The sequence below is a fragment of the Canis aureus genome, chromosome 19, assembly GCF_053574225.1.
Source record: "Canis aureus isolate CA01 chromosome 19, VMU_Caureus_v.1.0, whole genome shotgun sequence".
In the NCBI taxonomy this organism is placed as follows: Eukaryota; Metazoa; Chordata; class Mammalia; order Carnivora; family Canidae; genus Canis; species Canis aureus.
Window position 1 is genome coordinate 32,467,002 of NC_135629.1, and position 25,681 is coordinate 32,492,682.

Sequence of the window (25,681 nt, forward strand, 5' to 3'; positions counted from 1 at the left end):
CAAGGTAGACAGGCCTGAGCACTGGAGCCGTGTCTGCATATTTTCACACAGTGGCCCACACCAAGAATGTCTCCTGAGAGGGGACAGTACATATCTTTCCCTCCTCTGTGTCCTTTGGTCTTATACTGGAAGCTTGAATTCAACCATGTGGGAGTACTTACACCACAGAGATTAACATGCACTCAAGGCTTTCTTCCTTTTCTTTTTCTTTCTTATTTTGTTCTTTTCTTTTCCTTTTTTCTTTCTTTTCTTTTCTTTTTGTAGAGCCAGTATCCCACTGCCAAAAGAATCAGTCAGCAATTCTGGAAAAGAGAAAAAACGTATTTATGCTTTGTTCTTTTTCCACTGCTTTTGGGTCAGGTTTCTAAGCAGATCTGTACTGATGGGGAATTCTGAGTAAATTGGCTATCCAAGAGGTACTTGGGCCTCATCTTCATGAAGAGAAAAATAAGGTCTGCCTCCTTAGAAAAGAGGACACAGTCTAGACTTAATTCACTGGGTCTGACTGCTCAATATTTTTTGCATTTAAATATAACTTATAACTAAGCATTTCATTTACTCTGATGGAGGTGGAAGGGAGAAAAAGAGAGAATGGGAGAGAGAGGGCAGAAAGAGACACAGAGAAGAAAAAGAAAAAAATGAAATGAGAAAGGAAAAGGTGAAAGGAAGGAAGAATGAGAAAGAACAGAGAAAGAAAGAAAGCGGAGGGAAAAGGGGGCAGGCAGTCAGTTGTCCCTCTGTCACTATGAATTATGCACCACATCCTTGAGGATCTCTAGTCATTAACACAAAGCAGCAGCTTTGGACACAGAGACCATTCTGTAAGCCGACACAACACACTGCTTAAATGCCAAGGAATAGATGCTATTATTATCTGTCCTCGAATTTACAGATGCGAAAACTGAGAACTGTAGAAGTTAAATAGCTTCTCCAGTCACCCTTTTAATAAATCACAGAACCATGATTGGAGGGGGGACATGAATCCAATTTGTGTAACTCCATTGGTATTCTCCCTTTGCTACTGTACAATAAGGCTTTCACTCCATATAAAGCGAAGTGTGGTTCTCAGTGACTACATTTGAACACACACTCTAGGTGAACAGGCATTGTGAAAAATATAGAAAATGGCCCTGTCCTCAGGAATTGGTCCATGGTGCCTTTACAGGCAAAATAAATGACAAGGTGGGATCTTGGGGACAATACCCAGGCCCAGCTGATGGGAGCTCCTTGAGACTGGGGACAATGTCCTTTTATCCTTGCATTGCTAGTACTGAGCACAGAGCCTGACCCAAAGCACATTTATTCAGTGAATAGCCTGAGCTTGTATATGAAGGGCGGATTAGATCTCTCTTGCCAGGGAGTAGTCTAGAAGTCCCTGCAAAAAGGGAGAATGGCTGAGCCAAAGGTTTGCTCTGTGTGAGGAACAGGAAAGTAGCTGACAGGTGCATATGGAACATCACTTGCTGCGTCCAGCAGGACACATCTCCAAACCTTGACTGGACTGTTTGCTCCAGATGCCCTTCCTCCAGCTCTGAAGTCCAGATCACAGCAGCAACACCACTGGCAGTGAGTTACAAATCTTCTGATGACTGAGGAGCTCCTGATGGATTTACTCAGTTATGGGCAGAGCTTCTTGGCAGGGGATTAACAAAGAAGGGAGAACAAAAGGATATTTTAAAACTCTGATTCTTTGGTCAAATGGATACAACAACTACGAAAGGCAAAAGTGGCTTTGGGTGATTTGAAAGCAAAGTTTTTTTTTTCTTCAGGCTCTAAAGCACACAGCTACCTTTTACTCACTCTGGTTTGCCTTCTCTTCTCTTCTTAATGTATTTGTAAAATATGTCTTGCAGCCACCCTTTCCTTCTGTTTCCACTGCCTTGGTCTAGGGTATGGTTGAATGTTTGCTCAAAAGCCCCCTTAGAAAACACTAGTGTGGGTCCTTTGTTAGGGAGACAAGAGAGTGAGGCCCAGGGATGGAGGACTTTGCAGAGACGACAGGTTAGGGCAGAGTTGGGGCCACTACCAAGCACTTCCACTTGCAGGAATTTTCATTATTTTCAAATGGGTCAGTCAGAGTTCTTGGCTGTAAGCAACAGACATGAACTCTGATGACCTTAAGTGACAAGAGACTTAGTGGAAGTATATCAAAATGGCAGGGGGCTGGAGGATCAGACTCTGAGAAAATCCAGGGCCGTACTCATGCTGCCACCATGTAGTCAAGGCATGCTTCTTCTGCGTTATTATTCTTGCCACAATGCAACAGCAATGTTCTGACCTCCAACTGTCCCATCCCTAGCACCAAATGCTTAAGTCCAGGGACAGTGCCTGAATCTCTCTGGAGAGACCACCTGAGCCAGACCTCCCTCAAAGGGACATGGGGGAAATGGGGAAAGCAATAGGAAGGGAATGGATGCTGGCAGCCAGAATACCAGGAAACTGAACATTACTTTTCTGGGCCTGGGGGTCGGGGGAGTGTCTTCCCAAATGAACCTTCTGCCTCTTTTTTTCAGAAGCACTTGGGGCCCTCTGTCAGACAACTTTATAAAACTTACAACATCTACTTCAAAATCTGCAGTGGCACAAAGGTAAGAGCCCTTTAGCCACCATCTATAGCCTGCTTCATACCCTCCCCAACTTTACCGCCATCTCCAGTAGAACCTCACCATAGCTGTCCTCTAACCGTCTTCTCTACTTCAGCTAGGTTGGCCTAGTGGTGGCTACTGGTCCCATCTTCACTTCTTTACTCATGCTGTTCTTCTTACATGGAATGCCCTCTCTTAGCTCTCAGCACTGTGATTCAAGGGACAGTTCGAGTTCTACCTTTTACAACAGGACCTCCTCAAACAGTCTAACCAACAGAGATGTCTCCTCTGTACCCTTACCAAATGCACTTTCCATTTGACAATCATCTTCTCTCTCAAACTTGATGCCTGACCCAGAGAAGGGTCTCAGCATATATCTGCTAAATGAATGAATTGCATCCTTACTTACCCTTCAAGGTCTAGCTCAACTGTCATTGCCTCTAAAAACCCCTCCCTGATCCCCCAGCACAAATTAGTGCCTTGCTCTTTGAGTTTCCATGGCATTTTTTCTATATATAGCTGCACCATAATACCATGCCTACTAATCATTTGCTTGTCAGCTTGGTCTTCCATTAAACCATAAGATTCTCATAAATGGGAATCACACCTTATTCTTTTTGTACATATTATATCTGGCAAATTCTATACCTGTGCTGTCCAATATGGTAGTCACTAGGTACATGTGGCTATTTAAACTTAAACTGTAATTAATTAAAATGAAATAAAATAAAAGATTCCTTTTCTCAGTTGCACTAGCCACATTTTAAGTTCTCAAAGTTACATGGAGCTAGAGGCTCCAGCATTAGACAATGCAGTTCTAAAACATTTCCATCATCATAGAACAAACTAATGGACAGCGTTGTACCAGGAATTCACAATATTATAAAAATAGCCATCATTTGAGAATTCATTATACTTACGCATTGTGCTAAGTGTTTTATGTACACTCATTTAATTCTAAGGACTGCACTCAGAGGTTAACACTAGGATTATTCTTATTCTATAAACGAGGAAACTGAAGCACAGAAAGGTTAATTTGGCCAAAGTCATATGTTGAATGGATGGCAAGGCCAGATTTTATTATTCTCATAGGCAAGTCTACACCCATAACCACTGTGCTTTTTTTGTTTAAGGAAGTATAGGATAGGATAAATAAAATGGCTTTAAAAGTTCTAATTCAAATGCTAAATCCCACCCTCACATGTCAACTGTTAGACCTTGGAAAAATTAGTCATTTCTCCCTAAAATGTAGATAATTATTTCATAGGGTCACTGTGAAGACTGAGTGAAGTAATCTGTATGATGAGCTTCATATAGTTCCCAGAACATAATAGGTATCCAGTGAATTTTAGCCATGTTCTTATTCAATGTTTTACCCTCCAGGGTGTCAAGAACTTCTTAGTTCAGTTAGAAGCACAGAGTAAACCTTTGTACATATTATTTTAAATGACTGATTCTTATTCTGAGATATTACACTTTGTTCCTTCCCTGTATTTTTTTAATGTGGCTTTTACAAATCCATCGACTAACTGCCCAATTTGTGTCCTGTTATTAATGTAACATGACAGGGGTAGAGGGTGGAAATAAATGTTGCATTCTACATCTAGGAAACAAGAGCTCTACAGAAAGGAAGGAACCACCTCAATCAATGTGAGCACCGGAAAGTAGTAGAGTTTTAACAGGAGAATTTCAAGCATCAACCCTGATAGGGGTACAGGGCCACCTTTCCTCCTTAATGACTTAGTCCCCTTGACTGCTTGAAAGAAGGCAAACCTAATTCTTACTGACTTGACAAGAACTTGCAGTGAATAATAAATGCCACAGTTCAGGCAGGCTGTTACCATACCAACTGGAAGGTCAGATGAACAAACATCTGAGAATGAATCGAAGTACACAAAATGAAGAAGAAATAGATCTGCTGCAAGGTGAGTGGGCAATGAAAGGATGGAATGGTTGGGTTTCCAAGGACAACATTTGAAGGGGGGAACCCTGTTACCTCTCTAGGCTCTGCATTGCGTTTTACCAATGTGCTGTTTATTCCCATTGCTTTGGGCCTTTGTTCTTAAACATTCCGAAGAAAATTCTGAATTGGGAGAGTTTCTTGCCCAGTACAAGAAAATCTATCCCAAATGAGCTTAAATACTGTCACACTTGGCCAATATTACTTGAAGCCTGGATGTCAGCTAGAACTTGGGGTTGATACGATTTAGTGGCTCCAGCTCTGTTTTTCTGGGATTCTCTCGGGTCACCTCTTCTCTGTGTGTGTTGGCTTTATCTGAAGGTTAAAAGGGATGTGGTCTGCCATTCTCCTGAGTTTCACATTTATGTATGGCCCTGTGGTAGACTGGATTATTGCTCAAAACATTCAACACCTTCCCCACGACTCCCAGGAAAAAAAACAGACTTCCCTCATCCATTGATGATGGGCTTGGCCATCTGACTTACTACAGCTTCACAGCAGGTGGGTTTGATGCAAAGCCTAGCCATATGACTGTCCTTGGCCACTAAGATGGTGGTAAGTGTGATGAAGCCTAGGCTTTAGCTATGTTATGTATTTCCACTGGTGCTCTTATACCTCTGCCATTGTCTTGAAAATAACACGTGTAGGCTAGTTCACTGGTCCTGGGAAGAGATGGAAGACTTTGATGTAGAACACTAGCTAGCTCAGCTGATCTCTGGACTCATTAGTGGGCCCAGCCAATGTCAGGAGAGCTCAATTGCTCTAATTAGCAAGGTTTAAACCAACTGAGTAGATGCTTACTGCTCTATGGTGCTGAGGTTTTGTAGGGTTTTGCTAGGCAGCATATTTGTGGCAATAGCTAACTGATAAAATTATATCCAGATCCAAAAAGGGATTCTCTTCTGAAATTTTCACATAAGATTAAGACAAAATTGTATCTTAAGCTCCCAAGAAAGCTTCTTCTTGCATTTAATTGGTCCAATTTGATGCTCAATTACTGGCAAGGGAGGGAGGGGGGAGTTTTACCCTCAGACAAATAAGATCTTTCTTAGAGACCAGCATCCCCTAACACATGAACCACTTTGTAAAGGAGTAGATACCTGAAGGAAATAAGAAACTCATTTAGAGGAAGAAATTGGTCTTAAAATGGCAACATTCTCCATCCCTACGTCTCTCTCTGACCTCAGGGCAAGCCTGACTCATCTATGAAAACTGCCAGAACCTTCTTGCTTGGTACTTCCCGTAGAGTCCAAACAGGAAGGCTCTCTTGGTACAGAAATGGGTATTTGCACATTACTTCTCAGGTAGCATCAAGAGTTTTGCTTTCAGCCATTGAGTTTTGGTTTCAGTGCAGGCATAGCAAAGTGGTTGAAATCCTGGACTCTATAGTTAAATTTGGCTTCAAGTCTTGGCTCACTAATTTACCAGCTCTATGGCCCAAGGAAAGTTATTTACCTTTTCTATGCCTTAGTTTCCTCACATGTAAAATGGGCCAAAAACAGTATTGACTTTACATGTTGTTGAGTGAATGCATCAGTTAGTAAATACTAGTCGGAGGTTTCTTTTTCTCCTGTGAAAACAATTGGGAAGATTTTTCCATAGCAGGCCATTCTGAGCTTATTCAGAGTTTGAGGTGTCTTAATATTGTCTAGTCAGACAATGAAATATTCTTTAGAAGTCAAGGAGGCATGTTTCCTCTCAGGAAAGCAAAATAGAGTTCCATAGTAAGTCAACAGCAAGAAAACACATAGGCTGTGAGCTTACATGTCTCCCAGTCCTGCTGTTAGTTCTATATTTCGTTGGGCCCTTTTGGGGGTCTGGTAGTGAAAATCTGTTTTAGCTAGATTAGGCAAAGAGAATACCACTGCATAGGACATCAACTGTCTCATGTAAATCCAGAGTAACAATGTAGAGACTGGAACCATAGCCTAAAGGATCATTAGAATGCTTTGCATTCTTCTTTACCTCCTCTCTGCAGACCATCTCTCTGCTCTCTATCTGTAACCTGGTGTCTCCATTTTTGTCATGTCATACTTCTGGTCACTCTCAGAAACTGAACTCCTGTCTCTAAGTTCCATTTCCAAATTCTGGAGAAAAGACTCTGGCACTGTTTGGATCAGATGTCCCTGCATCCCTGATGCTGGTGCCAACCTAGATGCCAGAGTCCTCCCTCTGAAGGATAGGTACCATCCCATGAGAAAAAAAGAAATGCAAGCCGGGTATGCACTTCAAAAAGATTCCAGTAATATATTTGTCCCGTTTGAGAATGACAATCTCTGCCCAAACCCTAAGTCACCCTTGCCCCTATAATTTCCATGCAGCAAGTCTGGAGAGCAATGTATAATTTGGTCTGTTTAGAAAGGTCTTTGGATGATTCTAACGGTTAACAAATTTAAGGAAACTTTTTTTTTTTCTTGGAACAGTGAAAAGGAAGGAAAATAAGGCTTGGAAAAGAGAGGTTAACCCTGGATTTTTCAACCCAGAGAAAGTAAGACCAAGAATCTTTAAGCATAAGAAGGCTTACCGACAGATATACCCAGCTGTTTTCTGCCTCCACAAAGAGCAGTACAAAAGCAGGAGGTTAGATGTAAGGAAGTATTTCTTAATAGGAAAAAAAAAATTTTTAAATAGAAGACTTCTGTGTCTCTGGGGAAGTCTCGATGTGCCTGAGGGTGCATATATAGGCCAGCTGACCTTTCAGGATGCTATTCATACAGAGCCTCTGATCCCAGGGCCAGGATCAGAATCAAACCAGGCTCAGAAACATAAAGTCAGCTCTTCCAGATGGAGCTCCAGTTACCTAGAGGCAGAAAGGAGTGAGGAAAATGTCTCATTCTAATCTTCTCTGACCCCTCTACTGGGCTCAATCAAATTGCACACTCAATTCCTTTAAAGGACAGGAGGCATATCTGTGTGGCATCATTCAATAAGCAAAGAATGTGGCAGTGACCCCAGCCCCATCTCCCCTCATCTCCAACTCTTGGCCCTAGGCCAGGATACTTTCATGGTCCAGGGGCCCTTCTTCCAGATAGACAGGGCCTGGTGATTAATATGGCGTTAGTGGTTACTGTACAGATGTGGCTTGGTCGTGCTGGGGCTTCAGGTGCTTGCATGAAAAGGGGAAGCCAAGGGTGGTGTCAGGCCCCAACATATCATCCAATCAAGCTGGCAATAACCAGAGCAAAATCTGCCAACTCCTAATTTTTTCTCCTTTCCATCAGAGGCCCAATTGTGCTATGTTATGAATGACCGTATCTGCCCCGCAACACCCAAATTCATGTTTGAATCCTAATGCCAGGGCACCTGGGTGGCTCAGTGGTTGAGCGTCTGCCTTCAGCTTGGGTCATGATCCCAGTGTCCTGGGATTGGGTCCTGCATCTGGCTCCCCTGGGGAGCCTGCTTCTCTCTGCCTATGTCTCACCTCTCTCTGTGTGTCTCTCGTGAATAAATAAATACAATCTTTAAAAAAATAAATAAATAAATCATGTTTTTTAAAAAAGAATCCTAATGCCCAGTGTGATGGTACTAGAAGGTAAGACTTTTGGGAGGGGATTAGGTCATGAGAAGAGAGCACTCAGGAATGAAATTAGTGTCCTTATAAAACAAGGCCCAAGAGAGCCCCTTTGCTCCTTCCTCCACATGAGAATACAGCAAGAAGTCAGCAGTCTGTGACCCCAGAGAGGGCTCTTATCAGAACCAACTGTGCTGACATCCTGATCTCAGACTTCCAGCACCCAGAACTATGAGAAATAACTTTTTTTCCTTTAAACCTACCCAATATGTAGTATTGTGTTATAGCAGCCAAAACAGACTAAAACAATCCACCTTAGTTATCTATCCAATGAGACCAGGCTAGTTGTCAGGGCCTATTTCTTATAGGCTTCATGCTGACCTGTCAGTCTCCATTCTTGCTTTTCCCTTTTCTCCAGGCTGGCAGCTGATGGGTATACTGATTCAGGCTTATTCTCTGCGGGCCATCCTGCTGCCCATCCCTACTCAACTTCTGTTGCTGGTAGGCAGACAATGGTAGATACTGGGATTTAGAGCTGTGAAAGTAAAAGGAACCAGAAGGTCCCACTTGGATTGCAAGTCCTTACCAGAGCTCAACACTCAAATAGCTATAGATAAAGTGATAGCTTCAAGCACGTTCCTGTTCCTGGGGTATATATACTAGTCCCCTTCTAGAACCTCATAAGGCAGGGCAGTGGGAAAGTGATTGGCAGGGCAGGATTCTAGCATTCCTGAATCCCAGGGTGTATCATCTCATTAAAAACACAGCAGAGTCAAAGTTTGTGAACATTACAACTCCAGTATTCTGGCTAAGGCATTTGGGGAACACTGCATGGTTGTTAATTGTACTTTCTTTTCACAGTATAAAATGACATTTGGCATTTGTTTTTCTCATCTTCACTTCTCAAGGGAAAACAAAACTTCAAAGATCTCAAACTTCAAAGAATACAAGCAAATTAACCTGATAATTTGGAGCTCTAGCCTTTGCTTCCTCCTGCTGAATCATTGCGGATTGTTTTCTGAACTTCACAAAGGAGCCTCAGGAGGAAAGGGGAATTCATGCTTTCCCCAAGTGCCAGCCCAAATGGCCATAGGGCTCTAGACCACTGAGTTCTTCAATGGAAGCTACAACAACATGGGCCACACTCGGTCTCACTCACCACCTTGCCTCAAAACATGCCCCCAGGACCAGGAAAGGACTTTCCCCAAGGGAGTCCCAGAACCTGAATTCCTTGAAAAGTGTTCCTCAGAAAATCTTTCTAAGTTCCAACAAATTTAGCAAGTGTTCCACCCCATGTTCTCCCTTCACCCTTTGTACATTCATGAGGCAGTTTAGCAAATTAAAAGCATTGAGGATCCCCAAAATAAGATAACCCTTCTGGCTTTGCTATCTTGGAGAATCTTACATGTATCTTACCACAGAGCTCTTTTCATTATTTTTAACATAATTCATATTAAGATTCTGTGATGCCAGCATTCTACCAAACACAGCATAGAAACATTGGCTCCTACCAACGTCCTTTGTTCAGATAAGAAGCATCCACTTTGCACAGATTTTTCTGCCCCCACCCCTTAATTTGACATCTGTTGGTCTTGCTATAATACTTGGAGTATAGATTTTTACTATTTTATAAAGTGCTCTTTACTACCAATTTTTCATGCCAAATTGACCTCGTTATTAGAGGTTTGATGGTATTTCAGGCCATCCAGGCCTAGTTCAGCTCAAGTTGGGGCATTTAAACAAAGCACCAAGAATCTTTTTAGAAAGACATACCAACCTAAAAAGTTAAGGCAACAGTCTCTTTGAAGCCCATTTAAAACTACTTGCTGCCTTATTTCACTACTTAGTTAAAATACCATGTCTGAAGAAAATATATGTAATTTTCATTGTCAGTATCAAGAAATGACAGTAATTGTAATTTCCACAAGTGGAACAATCTGTTATGGGAAAAATGTTAATACTCTTAAAAGTCTAAATCCTTTACAGGGTGTGGCATATCCTATAATCTGTCTGTTGGGTGTGAATGCTTTCTTTTAGATACTGCCATATTTACAATTCTATTCACAGCTCCAGACACCCCTATTTTGAATGTGTCTCCTGGAATTGAAATCTGGAGCCATTTATTGACGAGGCAGAGAAGGGTGAGAGGTAATCATTCCTGACGAGTGATCGATAGGGTAATCCTCCAACCTATCACAGACTCCCTAAAAATGGAGGGTGGCAAGGGTGATTTTTCTCAGCTTCAGTTCAATACGGCTATTACAGATATGTAGGCACTAAATTAGAGATGAATGTGTGCTCCAAGGTATACATCATGTTTGGTTCCTTGTGGTGTAAGCACTACCGAGCAGATAGAGAAGCGACCGCACATCACTCGCTGACACGATGTTGGCAAGAGAAGTTGATGACTATGTGGTGGTCAGGGATGGGGGGGCGATCGTCTCTGAAAATGGTGGGCAAATGGAGAGGGGACTAGAAATCAGTATTTACGGCAGAGTTTGTCCCCAAAGTATAACTCTGACAAAGAGTCTCAAAATTGTCCATTTATTGTTTCTGTCAGCCTTTTTAGGCCTGCTGAAAGGAAGCCTGCTGATCCTGACAAGATCAAAATGACCCTTGAAACCATTTGATAATGGGCTGAACTCACAGTACTTCATCCTCTCTACACGGTGCTTTTCTGTCGGAATGTAAGCGGCAGGAAGAGAAAGTGGCTCTGCACAAAATCCACCCAGAAGCGGAAGTATGTGGCTTCCCAAGTTTGAACTTCTTTGGTGAGAAATTCTCCATGTCCTGCACAACATGTCACAGAACACTGTTCTCATTATCTCAACCCCCACCACCACCCTCACTAAGGAATACCTCAAGCCTTTCTCTCAGCATAGAACATTTCACCAGAATAAGGGAATGAAGGGTTTCCTCCAAAGTTGATGCAGTAAGCAAATTGTGGAGGTTGCCTGCAAACTTCCCAAGGATTTTGCAGAGGAATTGGGCCGCGTGGTGGGGGGTGGCGGGTGGGGTGGGGGTGGTGGCATGCCAGAGGACTTTTACACACAGGATAGAGGAAATAGCTGCTCTTCTGCTATGGGGTCTGGACAAAGCTAATCGCCTTGAGGCCCACCCCAGTCTAGAGTTTTGGTCAAAAGATCCACAACTGAACACTGCCCCCCACCCCAAAATAATTGAAAGATGTTTAAATCTCAAGAAAACACTGAAAACAGATTATATTCATTCCACACAAGAAAACCTCCACAAATCTTTCCCTAAGGTAGGACCAGTTATATAATTTGTAGTGCCCAGTGCAAAATGAAAATGTGGGAACCCTTGTTTAAAAACTATCAAGAATTTCTAGAGGGTGACAGCAGAGCATTGAACATAGTGTGGAGACTTTCTGAGCCAGAGCCCCTGTGACTCCCAGGGGTAGGCCCAAGAAGCCAGCACTGCCCTAGAGGGCTTTCCTCCCTCCTTTTCTCTCTCTCCCTCTTTCTCTTTCTCTTGTTCTCTCTCTCCCCCTCCCTCTCTCTCATTCTCTCCCCCTCTCTCATTCTCTCTCCCCACCACTTTTAACACAAGGGAACTATCCCTAGGTCTTTGTCCTTTCCCTCTCCAAGGTCAGGGTTTCTCCCACATTCTTTCTCAAATCAGGTGTGTAGAACCCTCCCTGGGCTCTCTCCAGGCTAGCTAGATCACGGTTCCTTATCATGTGGACCTTCCTTCCTTCCTCCTTCCTTCCTTCCTTCCTTCCTTCCTTCCTTCCTTCCTTCCTTCCTTCTTCTTTCCTTTCTCCTTCCCCCCTCTTCCTCCCTCCCTCCTTTCCTTCTTTCCTTCCTTCCCCCATTTATCAGGCCCACCTTGTGCTGCAAAGAATGATATTTTCCCCCCTTAGAGAGTGAGAAAGAGATAGAGAGAGTGTGTGAGCAGGACAAGGAGAAGTGGAGAGAGAGAAAGAATCTTAAGCAGGCTCCATACCCCTCACAGAGTCTGCCATAGGACTCCATCTCATGGTACTGAGATCATGACCTGAGCTAAAATCAAAAGTTGGACCCTTAACTGACTGAGCCACCAAGACACCCCAAGAATGATATTTGATGAAGCTAACCACATATGGTTATGTGGTGTCATATAATATATTTTTTTTTCCACACACTGTCTTCCTTATAGGAAGGGGACAATTTTAAAACACTTAACTTTTAGTATCTTTTTAGTATTTTATTTTAGTATTTTATTCATTAGTATTTATTAATTATTGATACATATTGCTTGTTAACATGTGTTAGAACCTGTTCATGACCCATAAAATGGAAATATCACTGACCTCTAGAAATTTCTATTCTAAAATAGGCAATGATGATGATGATGATGACAAAGCAACTCTTGAGCTCCTACTGTGTGCTAGAAAATACCCTGTCTTTTAGCTTCTTTAGTCCTCACAACTATGTGAAATACATATAACTGTTTTTTCACTTGAAGATGAGGAACTAGAGCTTAGGGAAGTTGTCAACTTGCCTTTGTCATAATCCCACCATCTGGCAGCTAGTTGGCCTTCCTGATATTATAAAATAAGCTATGCAAATGAATGAGAACAATTAGTTTTCCTCCACATGCTACCTCTCTGTTGGGCATACAATTAGGTCCTTAGTATTTGCTAAATAAATGAGTGTGTGAGTTAGTAGATTAAGGAAGGAGATGAGAATGAAAAAAAAATGGAAAATAGAAAAGATCTTACCAAATCTGGTCAAAGAGGTGAACTATGAGTGCATTCCAGTACTGTCTTCACCCTACAGTTGACAGAGGTATAAATAGCAAATGCTGATACACACCTGGCTTTGCAGAAGAGCCTTGGTCCTGCTGATTTTTATACATGGCATCAATTAGTTGCTCAGCAAGTGTTCTTAATTTTAAATGAATTAATTAGAAAGGAATGGAATTGAATTAAATCCGAACATTTTTGTTAGAATCTGGCTTTAAGCTGAAGGAGCTTTATTTATTTATTTATTTATTTATTTATTTATTTATTTTTGTATATTTTTTTTATTGGAGTTCGATTTGCCAACATATAGTATAACAGTCAACAAAGCTAAAAGACAGCCTACAGAATGGGAGAAGATATTTGCAAATGATATATCAGATAAAGAGCTAGTATCCAAGATCTATAAAGAACTTCTGAAACTCAACAGCAAAGAAACAAACAATCCAATCATGAAATGGGCAAAAGACGTGAACAGAAATCTCGCCAAAGAAGACATGCACATGGCCAACAAGCACATGAAGGAGCTTTAATGTAGTTAAACAGACTCCATTGTTCTTTGTAAGTGTACAAAGTAACTGTGGACAAAGCCCAAACAAGTCACACATGTCTGAGCCTCAGGCTAAGGGAGACAGAGGACGTTTCAGGCCTCCAGGAGCCAGGCCTACAGAGTGCTCATTTGCTAATGTGATGAGGGAATTAGACAAAGTCCTGAAATGCTACCACACTTCCATGAATGGATACTAAATAATGTTGCTTTAAGCTACGGTAATTGCTGCATAAGGATTCTGTCCATCTTTATGGATGGTTTGTCATGATATCTAGAGTTATAAAAGCTGTCCCATGACTCCATAGATCGAAAGGAAACAATATATGAAGTGTTTCTTCCCTCTTAGCTCCAGCACATAAAGTGATTTTTCACTGCTCTGAATCAGAACAGATGAATTTGAATATATCTGCTTGCACAGAGTTCTGAGTTGGGCTTAGAGAGAAGCTCACAGGTCTGGCAGGCCTCAGTTCCTGAAGGAAAATACAGAGGCTAGGAGAGATGTCCCACACATAGAGACTCAGATGTCCCTCATAGTACAATAGGTGCTGCCTCACCTCTTACCCTGAATCACCAAAGAAGGAGAGGCCATAGTACTCAATACCTGGTGATTGGAAACACTCCTCTCCCCATTCCCCCCCTCTAGACCCTGTGCTCTGACCCCCTATCCCTCCCATAATTCCCAGCAAGAATTTACAAAGCTACAGCCCACCCAGGTTCTAATTCAAATGATGGGGGAGCATCACTTTTTTGCTCTCCCAACACAGACACACTTTGCAGATACAGAGAGCAAAGCACAGCCCAGTGAAGTGGCTCTTGTGGTCCTACTCAGGCAATAACAAAGCTGGGGTGCTCAATCCAAATATTTAAGCTTCCATTTCAGTTAGCTGTTTGTTTTTCCAATCTGATCCTCAGACTTTTCATTTTGTTCCGTCTTCCTCAGGCACATGTTTTGGCAGCTGCATGCAGGTGCAGCCCCCCCCCCCCACCACCCCAACCTTGGGCAGATAAGAATGTGCTCCTAGCCCAAGTGGCAAGTAGCCTTTCTGCAGATGCAGAAAGTTCCCAAATCCCACACAAGTAAACTCAGTAAAGATAGCAGGAACCTGTATCATTACTGTCTGCCCAATTATTGAGAGCTTACTATGTGTGAGGAGAAATAACATGCTGGAGGTCACACCAGTAGCACAAGAGTAATGTGTTGTGGAGAAGGGATTCAAGCCAAGCCCTGTCTGACCCCAAGACTATGAGTGTAACCACTCAGGTACATTACCTTTATATAGAGATATTAATATTTCACAAGATAGACACTAAGTGATTGTGTATGAAACTCTGATCATTTACAAAGAAAATCATTTACAAATAAAAGAGAAACTGATCAGCTATAGTCCCATCCTATAGGCACTGCTCACCAACCAACTTTCATGAGGGGAGATCCAGGCAATTGTTGCTGCTTTCCTTCTTAAACCAGACCAACACAACACACACACACACACACACACACACACACACACACCCCAGAATCTCTAAGAGTGTTTCATAAATTATTTACTTCAACCTCTACTCAGTCCAAAAGGTGCTAAGTTTTAGGTAGCAGCATTCCACCTCTGTAATGTGCCTTCCATGCATTTTTTGATGGTTCAGCCTCACTAGAGATTCGTAGAGCCTCCCCCACAACTAACATGTTAGCTGTAGACCCTCTCCTTCACATTCATTTCCCGCCTCACAACCTCCCTCTTTCATTTCATCTACTTCTTCCCCTCCACTCTGACACTACCTCCTCTTTGTAAGTTGGCAGTCATTATCTTTTCCTATCAGTTCTGCTCCTTGGAAGTAGGGGGTTCCAATGATGAGGATGAAAGTAGGGGAGCTGGTGCGGCCACTCTGGAAAACAGTATGGAGTTTCCACAAAAAGTTGAAAATAGAGCTACCTATGACCCAGCAATTGCACTACTGGGTATTTATCCCAAAGGTACAAATGTAGTAATCCAGAGGGGCACGTGCACCCCAATGTTTATATCAGCAATGTCCAAAACAGCCAAACTATAGAAGGAGCCCAGATGTCCATTGACAGATGAATGGATAAAGAAGAGTGGTATATATGTAAACAATGGAATACTCCTCAGCCATAAAAAAAAAAAAATGAAATTTTATCATTTGCAATGATGTGGATGGAACTAGAGGATATTATGCTAAGCGAAATAAGTCAATCAGAGAAAGACAATTATTATATGATCTCACTCATACGTGGAATTTAAGAAACAAAACCATAGGGGAAGAGGGAGAAAAATAAAACAAGACAAAATCAGAGAGGGAGACAAACTGTAAGAGACTCTTCATCATAGGAAAGAAATGGGTTGCTCGAGGAGAGAGGGATAGGGGGATGTGTTAATTGGGTGATGGGCATTAAGTAAGCCCTGGGTATTATATGAGACAGATGAATCACTGAGCTCTACCTCTGAAACCAATAATGCATTATGTTAATTGAATTTAAAATTTAAAAAAGAAATAAATAATAAAAATAAAAGAGAAAGTAGGGATAATGGATAGAGAAGACATAACTATAGTGGCTGGACTCTGAGTGACTTATTTTAAAGAAACAATTTGTCATCTTGCCTTGCAAAGGTTAACTTCCTGGTATACTCTCTTGTATACCTCATTATCACCTTCCTTTCTTGGAGTTGCATTACAAACATTGCTCCCTCCATTGCTTAATCCATGAGAAGTACCAGGCACCAGAAAGAAAGAGAGAGAAGAAAAAATAATCCCATCCAGGCACACTATGAATATATTAAACTAACTGAAGTGGACATTTATTATTTTGTGGCAACGCAACACCATTTTTTTCCTTTAGTAACAGCACCCTGATTTTCTTTTATAGCTTAGGAAAGACATCAAGGGCTCCTGACATCACTTGAATCATGTTATGCCTGAAGCCATATCTACCCAGGGAATATTCAGTTGTAAAAGCAATAAAATCCTTTCCAGTTTCAGCTGGCTTGAGTTTGGAAAAAGAACCACCAATGAAATGTTTCTTCCTTAAAATTGTAACTCTGGCCAGATCTTTCTGGCCAAGACTCTTTGGACATTTGCAGGTCATCAACTGTCACATAGTAATTTGCCTTGGGAAGCAAATGAAAGTTGGATTTTCTGGAGGTTGCTACTGTGGGACCAACAATGCCTGGTCAGAGGAGGAGGGTCCTTGAGCCAGAAGGAGGGCTCTACTCCTATTATGACTCTTCTGCTGTAAGCCATGAGCATCCGCAGAAAGGCTACTTGCCACTTGGGCTAGGAGCACATTCTTATCTGCCCAAGGTTGGGGTGGGGGTTGGGGGGGCTGCACCTGCCTGCAGCTGCCAAAACATGAGCCTGAGGAAGAAGGAACAAAATGAAAAAACTGCAGTGCTGGCTTCACAGCACTCTCAGAATATATCTCATTGTTGTAAGCAACAGAGGGGTGCCTGGAGCACTTGTCAGAACCAAACCTCCTAATTTAAAGCAGAAGGCCACCGTGCTTGTGCATTCTCTTTCTCTCTCCTGCCCTCTCTCTGTCAAGCCTCTTCCCCTTCTGAAAAGGCCAGATCTACCTCTAAGGGGATGGTCCCCAGGGTAAACAGCCAGGTATCTGGGTATTTCTTTATTTAGCTACCATCCAAGCTTTATTTTCCTTTACCTCAAGGCCTGGTTACCAGGAGTAACCAATGCAAATGCAAGCCGCAGAAGCAAGCCCCAGGGGGCCTATTGCTTAGCGGGCTCAGCTAGAATCCAAACTGAACTTGGAGACATGATCCAACTTGTTCTGCAGATAATTAAGTGCTCCTGAACTCTTCTTAAAAAAAAATAAAAATCCAACAGCGTCCCAAAGAAAAATCATGGAAAGGACAGGAATCTTTATTAGACTGTCTGAATGGGTTTTTCTTTCATTGGGGGTGAATAGAACATCTGTTTATTCGTTCAAACAGCCTATTTTGTATTTTTGACCTGGTGATCAGAAGAGGTTAGTGTTATTTTGGGGGGAAGGGAAATGGAAGTTAAAGAAAAAGAATTTTTTTTAAATAGCAATAGAAGCCTTCAGAAGATTTTTTTCAATCTAAATTTAGGAGGATTAGAGATGGCACGGGACCAGATTATAATAAAAAACAGAGACGGCAGGGGGAGATTATAATACATAAATACTCCAAATTGCACTTACTATCATCCCATCCCTTTTTCACTTGGTCAGCCTCTTCCCTTCCTTCAGATGTCAGGTAAGTCATCTCTGAGGGAAGCCTTCCCTGGCCTTCCAGAAGGGACCACTGCTCCTGATCTCTTCTATACCCTTCCTTAATCTTTTTTAATTCCTGTCACATTACAATTTAACATTGTATTTGTGCAATTCTTTAATTAATGTCATTTCTCTGACTAAATATGATCTCTCTACTGGCTTACTGAGATCCCTGTGCCTAACATAGTAGCTGGCATACAGTAGGTATTCAATAAATGTTTGTTAGTTTAATGAATGTTTCAATTGAATAATTATTCAGTGAGTTAATAATTATAAAATAAATGGGTGGATAACATTGTCCTTCATTCCTGAACACTTGCTGGCCATTCATTGTAATATGTCCATAAGGAAAAGATTAGTCATCTATAAGAGAGTCTTATAAACTATTTCTGTTGTGATCTGGGCCAGTGACTTGGCCTATTAGTCATAGTTTATCCAAGGTGGTCAAATGATAATAAAAAGTTCTATATTGAATTTGAGCATCAATGAGGTTCATAATTGTAGTGGAACTACAATTCCTTTTTTAAAAGGAAGAAAAACTCTAATAGGTCATCATTGGAGGATACTGGTGAGTTAATTCATTATTTTGAAAACTGATAAATAAAGGGAAAGACTTAAATACTTATCTTGCCTTCCCCATGTGATCTGTACCACTGATAAACCACAGATAAGAGGAAATTTGGTTTAATAGAACTATTCCAGAAAATACATATTATAAAAATATTTAAATATAACCATTTTGAAACTCTTGATCAATTAATTGGTTGCAGCAAATTATTTTTTCCAAAGAACCATAATAATATTTAGATCCCAGAGCCATGACATTAGATAGGAGTCTGTTTCCCATCTCCTTGAAACTGGAGGATTTTTTTCTCTCACCCATTCTTAGAGAATGGGAATGGGTTTACCATATTTCCCCAGTATCCTCTGCCTAAACCCAATATCAGAAATGGGTATAAGGCACAGAGACCAGGAGAAGCTCTCTAGCTCAGGCATGGGGACTAGGAAAGGAGATCCCTAAAGGATAGAAAGGGGGGTGGAATCTCCAGTTTTATTCTTCTTCTTTTTTTCCCCTTCCTCTCTCTTTTCTCCCATCCTTTTGCATACAGTCTCTTGTGATATCCAGACACCTAAAACTCTAAGGAAAGGGATGTTTCTTTTCTAATCAAAAAAGCTGTGGTCTCCACGACCATATGGGGCAAACCCTGGTTACTTGTGTGTATATATATGGGTCTGTCTGACCATCTGTAATTTTTCCCTTCTCTATTAACTGGCCCTGGACAAGGGTGAATTCACAGGAAATATGCGACAGAGCGGGATAACTGAAGCCTTGGTGTTCTGAGTGGAAGATGGAAAAGAAGAACCATGTGAGAACTGAAAGTATTAAGAGACCATAGAGAAAAGGAGGTTGTGAAAATGAACTCAAGAAGTTATTTATGAATTCTGGACTTACCCCAAGTATCTCATACATAGATCTGACCCTAAGGAACATACCCTTAGTCAACCACCTAGGTCCCAGCTGGGCTGCTGTTGCTGGGCAGATCAGTGATCTGAATAGCAATATAAAGTTTTTGAAAATGGACTTGGCATTGAAACCACAATCTCCAGAAGCCGGTTGGAATGAGTGATATTAACCTAATCAGTTGGAATGCCTACTAAAACAAAACTTCTTAACATTCTTGATAGGATTTAAACAAGACCAAGAGTCTCATAACACTAGATTCAAAATGTCCAGGATACAATACAATATTACTGATCAAATGAAGAACCAGAAAAATCTCAAAGAGTTTCCTAAAATAGAACAATATAAATATGGCCAGTTGATTTTTGACAAAGCTGCACAGGCAATTCAATGGAAAGGGGGTAATCTTTTCAACAAACAGTGTTGAAACAAGTGGATGTCAATATGCCAGATGGATGGATGGATAAGTAGATAGATCCCAATCTAAACCTCACACATTATGCAAAATTTAAGTAAAATGGATCTTAGACCTAAATGTAAAGCATAAAGCATTTTTTAAAAGCAGAGGAGAAAATATTTCTGAGCTAGATTTACTCAAAGAGTATGTAGGCATGACAACAAAAGCACAATATAAAAAGAACTCACATAACTCAATGATAAGAAAATAACCCATTTAAGAAAAAAAAAGAGACTTAAATAGATACTTCACCAAAAAGGATATACCAAAAAATATATATATATGAAAAGATGTTAAGTAGCATTAGCCATTAGATAAATGCAAATTTAAACCATAATGAGATACTAGTACACACATAACAGAATGACTAAAATAAAAACTGGTAATTTCAAGTGTTAGTAATCATATGAAGCAACTAGAACTCTAATACATTTCTGGTGGGAATGCAAGATGGCACAACCACTGTAGAAAACAGTTTGACAGTTTCTTATAAAAGTATATATTCAATTACTATGTGACCAACTAATCCCATTACTACATATTTACCCCAAAGAAATGAAAATGTATGTTCACTCAAACACTTGTACATAGATGTGTACATTGGCTCTATTTATAATTGCCAAGCTGGCAGCAACTCTCAAATCTCCTTCAGCAGGCAAATGTATAAACAAACTATGGTACATCCACACAATGGAATACTGCTTAGCAATAAAAGGAATAAACTATTGATACTCACAGCACCTTGAATGAATCTCAAAAGCATTGTAATAAATGAAAACATTTAGTCTCAAAGTATTACATACCGTATAAATCCATTTATGTGGCACTCTCAAAAAGACAAAACTATAGTGACAGAGAAAGGATCAGAGGTTGAAATGAGTTGGGGGTGGCAGAGATATATGAAGGGATATCAAGAGGGAGCCTTGGGGATGATGGAATTGTCTGGTATTTTGATTGTGGTGGTAGTTACAAAAATATATACATGTTATAATTCATAGATCCATGTACCAAAATGATAACTTACTGTATGTTAATATAAAAGATTTAAAAAAGAAACCCTCTAGACCATTCCCTCTCACTAGCAGACCATTAAGCTAATATCTTAGAAACATTTAATGTTTCCTAAGAGGTTACTATAAACAAACAGCCTTATTACTATCCTAACTTCTACTCCAGTATATACTGATGTTCTTTTCTGCACTTTATTTATGAACATGTGATTTGTTTTAATTTATCTTACCAAGGAGAACCACAAATTTAGAGAGATGCTCCCCTGTCTCCTCAATGCTCATAAAATAAATGCCGGTCCACTCATACTTGCTCTTTAGCGATACCATCCTCATGATAATGAAAAGACAATGAAGGGAAGCCTTAAAGCCAAAGGGAAGTACTATTTGAGAACAGCAAAATTTCTCAGCTTATTATCATTTCTCCACTGGCTGAGACAGATTCTGCCCAGAACGTAATAGGATAGCAATTAGAAGCAGAGATTTATACCAAGGGCTAATAATATACCATAGTTCTTCTAGAGCAACAAACTCTGGGCCTTAGTGCTAGGAGAGAAACTCTTGAGAACTCTTCTAAAGAAATAATGTTGGGGAACTCTTTGGAAACTTTAAATGACAAGTATAATAACTATGGCAGTTTCAATGCATTTTCCCAAATTCTTTGATACTGCTCCCTTCAAGAGGAGGAGCCTAATTCTCCTTCCTTTGAATGTGGGCTGGATATAGTGACTCATTTCCAACAAATGAAGAGAAAGTGATGGTTGTGTGACTTTGGAGATAGTTGTAAAAGCTAATGTGGTTTCCTATTTGTTCTCTCTCTTTCTCCTCCCTCTCACTCTCTCTTGGCTCACTTGCTCCGGGGTAAGCCAGCTGCCATGTAGAGAGGCTCATATAGAAAGGCCTTGGCCTCCCAGCCAAGAGCCAAGTGATTGCACCATCTTAAAAGTGGATCTTCCAGTTCTGGTCAAGCCTTTAGATCACTGCAGCCCTAACCACCACCCCATAAGAAATCCTGAGCAAGAATGACCTATCCAAGCTACTCCTGAATTCCTAACCCTCAGAAACTGGGGGATAATAAATGTTGATTATTTTAATCTACTATGTTTGGGAACAACTTGTTATGCAGCAACAGATAACTAAGATAGCAACTACGCTAATGTTAAACTGCTCTTTCAGTTTGAAGGAAGAGAAAACGAAAGGAGGTAAGAATTGAGATCAGGATTCAGTTCAATATTTTTATGAAGCCAAATAACTCTCAAGTTATCTGGACTTCTTATACAAAGATAAAGGAAATTTCCTAGAAATGAATTTTTAAATGAATCCTCTTCCCACACAGGCACCCGCAGGCTGATGCCCTACATGGCAGTTGGGGAAGCTACACTGAATATCACACCTACCTCCCACCAGGAATTCCCAAACTGCTACTTTAATAAACAGTCCTTTAAATAGGATATGTTATATAAGTTGTTTCAGAATAAAGCCAAGCAAAAGGATATGTGTAAGATAGCACTCAATAAATATATTTTAGTGTTAGCAATGGGCTTCTATTTTTATTCTTTTAATTAGCAGATACTGAACTCATATCCAAGTCAAAAAGACCAAACTAAAACAAAAACCCAGAACCAAGTTAAAATCATGCCCCTGTTTCTCTGCACTCATACATAGGAACTTTCTTTTCAAATATAAACCTGGACTTTAGCATATGCCATGAGATAGTTGTATGAGAAGTTACTCTAAGAGAAAAGTTAAGTGATGGATGTTTGTGTCTTCTAACACCGAAGACAGAAAATATGCCCAGCAACTCACAAGTCAGAGAACACTTGACAGAAAAATATGCTTTGGCAGCATTGCTTGTTGCATTCTTTAAAAGGAAAATTGAAAACATAGGATCACAAGGGTCAGATGGTTATTATTGGAAGCTGGCTCTTATAAAATGTAATACATACCATTTCCCCCATCTAAATCGCATTGTTTTGTTCAAGTCATCCGATGCAACCCAGGATAAGGTGTTTTTCTGATGTAGATAACCACCCAAGTTTCCAAAGTCACATCCATTTAAAAACGGGGGCGTGAAGAACACCAACAGTGACAGAAAAATGATATTTTCTGTAACCTCAGCATCACAGGAAATAGTTCCAGAAAAAAAAAAAAAGTGGTTTACAAAAAAAGAAAACCTTATTATTAAGCACAGATAGCACTATTCAGCAAAATCTGCTGCTGAGGGCAATGCCCCAGACTAGGCCTTTTAGAGAGACTCACTCTATATTGGGTTTTAAGAAACTCTGAACATTTTACAGATCAAAGTATCCTTACAGCCTTTTTTGCGGATGGACCTATATTTACTAAGAGGAAAGAAGCACAACTTCACTTTGGAAAAGGGCTGCATCGTCAGAGTCATAATTGACTCAGTGACTAGGCAATGTGGTGGCGGGACACCTCGGGAAGTATTCACTATGTGCTAGATGATGTTGTGAGTACCGCCTACTCAGGCTTCAGGACCTGCGAGATCCCCAGAAGGCTCACAGTATATAGATGAGAAGACTGAAGCTCTGGGGGATAAGTAATCTATTCGCTCAGTATCCAAGAGCTGGGAAATTAGAACCCAGAGCCATGGGACCCCAAAGCCTAAATCTTCCCCATACACCCTCCCATCCCCTACCTGAAAGTACCAAATGAAGCATTCATGCCTTGTGTACTACTATTGTCAACATGGTCCCTAAAAGACCCCTGCTGAAACATATCAGAGGAGGACATTCAAGGAGGATTATTTTATTTTACACTTTTGTTTCCAGCTCATTCACCAGATTCCTGAATGACATTTTTAAGATGCAATTGACACCTCCACAGTGTGACTGATGATTACTTGCCATTCCCTAGCTCAGGACTCTTACCTCACCCAGGTGAATAGGCTATAATAAAGTGACACTTAAAATGGAGCTTGAGTTCAGCATGAGCTTCAAAGATATAACCCACAATGGTGCACAGGATTGGAAACCTTCCCCTCTGCCACCATTCTGTCTACAATGTTATTTTTAATCCCTTTACACGGCAGCGGGAAAGAAACACCTAATGGAAGTAACTTTAGGAAGCAGTAGGTGAGAGAGAAAACTGCTGTGTTAAAGGAGAGAATACCAGCCCTAGAAACAAGACTTTTTAATTGGTTCATCTCCTGATACCTCGGGCCAATATTTTGAGCAAGCAGGGAAGGCAAGGCACCGCCTACGTAGGCTATTCCATCCAACCTCCCACACCATGATGGAAAACTCCAAATAAGCAAAGACACCTACACAAATAGCTCATGTCTTTATTTAGAAACCTCCATTCCACTGGTAGGAGAAAGTTCCTAATCAAGACAGCCAGTGGCTCAGTAGAGATGAAGCTGTCAAATAGAAAGAGAAATCACACAATTAAGATAGACTCAGGTCCCAGTTCCTCAGGCTCCCATTCTTATAGTGGGCATGAGGGGTTCTCCCCCTAGTATACCTGCCTCATCAAATCTACAAAGCAGAGATTTTAACTCAGTCCGGAGGCCTGTGAATGCCACATAAAGGTGATGGGGGACTCAAGAACCTACCAGCATTTTCTGACAGTGTTAATAATGTGAACTTTGTTTCCATCCAAAAGTTCTTGTCTTGCTCTCCTGGGAATAGCAAGGTTACCAGAAGAGGGCCAGGAGGTGTGACTGCTAGAAAGAAAGCAGAAAACAAATAATACCTGATACTCCATTTATTTGAAGTCCCAGCCATATTACATTATAGTAAATGGACTTTGTGAGTTTCCATCTGGCAAGGCCAAATTGGAACTAAGAAGGAGTCGCAATGAAGAATCTGTGCAGCTATTTCTAGGGACAAAAGCAGGCCAACAGCAGCACAGGTCACGTTAAGACAAATGGTCCACTCTTGAATGGCGTACCGTAATGTCACTACAATTAGATGGATTAGAGGTTACAGTTCGCCATACAAAGCCATAGGATATCCACTGATAATCACACATTTTGTTCTACCGACAGATAACAGCAGCCCACAAATGAGATGAACTTCCTCTGTATACACATGTTACACGAAATCAATACTTAATTACAGCAGCACCTGCATGTGTTGCTGGCAGTCAGTTCTGATGAGGATGTGGGTACTAAGTTGCTCTGCTAGAGCAGCAAGTTAACAAGCTGAAAGGGGGTCAGGGGCACTGTGGGAAGGCAGTACCCATCCTATTGACCATGCCTGAGGTCTAGGTTGAAGTGAAACACTGTGTGGACACTAGGCTTAGGTTGGAGAACAGAACCAAAACATAAATAAACATGGCATTAGGGGAAGAGCATGCTATCTGTGATAGCAGTTGCTAGAATACTATTGTGGAACAGGGCCCCTGATACAGACCCAGGAAGTGGGCAGCATTTGAAGAGTGCCCCTACAGAGAAATTGCATCCAAAGCAAAGAACAGAGAGTGGAGAATCAAGTGAAATGCAATATGGATCCCAGATCTCCTGCCCATGTGCAAAATATCCTGCAGTTTAAGCTACATATCCATAAAAATGAGGTGATACTCATTTTCCAAGCCAGAGGATCACTGTGAGGATAGAGTGAAATCAGATAGCCTGAAAGCACTTTGTAAAACTATGAGCCTCCAGGCCATTGTAAAAGATTATTTTTATTTTAGGAAGTGATAAGACCTAGGTATGCGATATCACAAATGATCAAGAAGAAGAGGCAATAGCTTCACATATGAAGTTCCCAGGGCAATGCTGGTGAGGCCACACTGAAACCTACACACACATACAAAGAAGAGAGGTTAACAAACCTGAAGGAGACATTTCAACTAGAACCAAAGATACACACAGGGGAATCTAGATGATTCCATAACATCTATGCCATGCTCACATAATACCACACTAGAGAGTATTCTTTTTTTTTTTCTTTTTTCTTTTTTTTTTTTTTTTAACATTACCAACCACAACTACCCACAAAGGTTTTGTTTTGTTTTGTTTTGTTTTCAGTTTCAAATTCTTTCACATTAGCATTAGTCTATTTTTTTTAATTTTTATTTATTTATGATAGTCACACACACAGAGAGAGAGAGAGAGAGAGAGAGAGAGAGGCAGAGGGAGAAGCAGGCTCCATGCACCGGGAGCCCGATGTGGGATTCGA

The 25,681-nt window shown here is 40.9% G+C and overlaps 1 long non-coding RNA gene across 2 annotated transcripts in view; it reads right to left on the reverse strand.

The window, feature by feature from the left end:
• Positions 1 to 25,681, reverse strand: part of LOC144289830 (uncharacterized) — a 37,489-nt gene that overhangs the window by 5,516 nt on the left and 6,292 nt on the right. For both annotated transcript variants that reach the window (XR_013357808.1, XR_013357807.1), the window contains 5 exons: positions 12,780 to 12,831; positions 10,704 to 10,846; positions 8,438 to 8,591; positions 1,492 to 1,632; positions 162 to 302 (listed from right to left, as the gene is read on the reverse strand). This is a non-coding gene — a long non-coding RNA (uncharacterized LOC144289830). The remainder of the gene's footprint in view (positions 1 to 161; positions 303 to 1,491; positions 1,633 to 8,437; positions 8,592 to 10,703; positions 10,847 to 12,779; positions 12,832 to 25,681) is intronic.